Source organism: Odontomachus brunneus, unplaced genomic scaffold (assembly GCF_010583005.1).
Source record: "Odontomachus brunneus isolate Ranch 3 - 2012 unplaced genomic scaffold, Obru_v1 Obru_scaffold_028, whole genome shotgun sequence".
In the NCBI taxonomy this organism is placed as follows: Eukaryota; Metazoa; Arthropoda; class Insecta; order Hymenoptera; family Formicidae; genus Odontomachus; species Odontomachus brunneus.
In genome coordinates this window covers 1,160,314-1,163,601 of record NW_022639478.1, presented here as the reverse complement: position 1 = coordinate 1,163,601, position 3,288 = coordinate 1,160,314, and positions in this window count along the sequence as shown.

Genomic DNA, 3,288 nt, shown 5'->3' with positions numbered 1-3,288 from the left:
AATGGGATCTGCTACCGCACCCGCCGTATTCATCAGACCTGGCCCCTTCCGATTATCACTTGTTCCGGTCGATGGCGCATGGCTTGGCTGGGCTACACTTGGCCAATTTCGAAGAAGTGCAAAATTAGTTGGATGAATGGTTTCGGTCCAAAGACGCGTCGTTTTATCGTCGCGGTATTCATGTATTGCCAGAGAGATGGCAAAAATGTGTAGCTAGCGAGGGGCGATACTTTGAATAAACCATTTTTTGTATTTCTCTTGAAATTTTCCATTTTTCATTGATCAAAAAAACCCGGAAACTTAGTTGCGCACCTAGTACATAGATATATGTATATAGATATATTTATATATATACATTTATATATTAGGTTAACCTGAACCAAAAAATTTCTCTATCACTTCGCAAATGACTACATCAGTGTTTTCTAAAGTAAGTGTTATAGGAAAAAATTTTGAATATAGATAAATGGTTTTGAGGAAGAAACATGATGACAACCTTGAAAACTAGATGAGCTGCAGTTTTCAAGGATATTCCGAGATTAACATTTGTTTCTTGGAAAAAGATATTTTTCATTGAAAAAGAGCAAGAATTTGAAAAAAAAACAGAAAATTTTGCATTCGCAACATTTTGGAACCCTTTAATGTTTTTTTGATTGAAAAAATATTAGAGAAAGTTAAAACACGTGTACTCGTATATCTTGCAACTTTGTGTGAACGTGTATGCGTGTGCGTGTCAGTTTATGAGAAAGAGGGAATAAGGAAGGAAATGGTTAAACGATAAATATCGTGATAGATGGATTGGCAGACATGGAACCATTGAGTAGCCATCAAAATCTCCTGATTTGTCGCATTAAATCTTTTTATGAGGATATTTGAAATAGATCGTTTACAAAACTCTGGTAGGCGAACATGAAACGTTTAAAAAATAGAATAAATGAAGTTTGTAAATCGATATTTCAAGAAACTCTTCAGAATGTAAAATAAGAATTCGAAAGTAGAATTTATTTGTGTATGAGTGGATATTTAGAGAATGATTTATGAATGAAAAAAAAACTTTAATTATTTTTCTTTCTACCTTCCTTATTCCCTTATCTTCACACTGACACGCAGACACGTTCACACAAGCATGCACATATTTTAATTTTTTCTAATATCTTTTCAGTGAAAAAAAACATTAAAGAGCGATATATCCTAAAAAGTTTCGCACGACAAATTTTCTACTTTATCAAGTTTTGTTATGAAAAATACTCCATTTAAGAAAAAATATTGATTTTGAAATATTGATTCTTGAAAATCGCAGCTTTTTAGGTCGCTATCGTATATCCGCCTTAAAACCTTGTAACTTTAATATTAAACATTCTTTCCTACAACGCATACTTTAGAAAATATTGAAATGGAAACTTTTCAATTGAATACTCTGTATATACATTTGATTAACTTGAAAATATGATTCCCTTTCACGAGAATCTTTCGAAGCCCTCGACGTTAGGCGAAAGAACCGCACGGGGTTGCGCTCGCCACGCTCCGAGCACTTTATCTTCTTGCTGCCTACCGCGTGAGTTCGAGAACGCGTTTTGGAAGCTGCAAGGAGCACCGTCGGAAAATTATGCAGCATGCGGCGACGCGATGCACATTCGCGTATATGTATTTCGTCGCGGCAACCTGGAGGCAAGCGAGACGGCGACGAGGAAGTGAAGGAGGAAAAGGAGGAGGAGGAGGAGGAGAAGGAGGAGGAGGAGGAGGAGGAGGAGGAGGGCGGGAAGAGGCGAAGAAAAGCTGCCGCAGGTCAGTGCACCATCTCGGAGGAGGAGATGGCGCCTGATAGGAGCGCTGCTTCTTCTTCTCGCTTGGAAATGCCGATTGGCAATTGACATTTATCGTCGACAGGCGACCCCATGGCCGACCTAGACGAGATAATGGAGACCCTCAACCCGTCGACTGTCTCTCCTTGCCACGATTAATCCGCGTCTTGCAATCGCCGATGAATTTAGAGGTCTAGGCGCCAACGAGCGCGAAACGGCATTCGCGTAACGGCCACGCTTGTGCTGACCTTTTCGGACTCGCGAGTAACGCGAAATAGCGATAAATTCGCGAGAGCACTCCGGTAGCCCCGGCAGCGGTAAAATTCGATACCCATAATCAGTATCGAAAGTAACATAAAGTGGTCTTGAAATTCGCGGCATACGGTTTAATGGTGGTTTCCACGGCGTGACCTAGAAAAGCTCCTCGCTGCACACACCCGAAGAGCCGCGCGCGGTTTTTGCTCAGCAACTTTTACTCCACTGGCTGGCAGGAGCTTCGCTCCGTGCGACGACACGAAAACGCAAAGGATCTGGTGTATGGATAAGGATAATGAGGATTCGTTCTCTCCTAGGACGACTCGACTCTGCTATAGGTCGATAGGGAAAGGGGATAGAGAGGCCGCACCGGCACAGTGAACTACGAAAACTGGTTTCCTGCGGTTCCCCGTATTTATTGTGTGCATATACGGTGAACGTGCGCCCGCATCGGCATCTCGATGTGTGCATCTCGCCAAGGACTCGGCGCGCGTTTAGAAATGCCATTGAGTCCTACGGTTGTCGAGGAAGAGCTCACCGAAACGAACGTGTCGCGCGATGGTACTCGCGAACAACGCCAGCCCTTTCGGAACAAGTCGAGTCTCTTCTATCTTCTTTAGGATACGTGCTGCTTCTCACGACAAAAAAATGTTTGCAGAAGGGTTAATTTAAGACTGGAGTTTTGTTTCTCCGTTACGTTAGTCGTTTGTCGTTGCTCGACTAGAGATCGACCGTGGAAAAAAAGAAGAGGCCTGTTTTTTTCAGTTGCACTGTGAAAAGAATACTTGGAAATTTATTTGTGGGATAGAAAATATATTTTGCACAGAAAAATAAGTTTTATTTCATAGAAAAGTCAACTTTATATCCCACCAATAAATTTTCTAATATTTCTTTCTCAGTATACTACATTGGAACTTGGTTAATTTCCCTTCAACGCCAAGTTACATACTCATTTCACTCCAAAGACTAAAAGTGCAACCAAAAAGAACTGGCTTAAGGCCCTAAAGCGTTGCATTAGTCCCATTCTACAACAGGTGTTTTAAGCCCTAAGTCTTATGCTTTAAGCTTTAAATTGTGACGTACTTCTGGCCTTAAGCGTTTTTCGTGTTGCCCCTAATCACTAAGCCTTAAGCGAGTTGGCCAACTCCCATCTTTTTACCGCCTCAGGACTTGAGGCTTAGAATTGATGTAATTTCTCTAAAGTATAAGACTTGAAGCTTAAAACCTATTG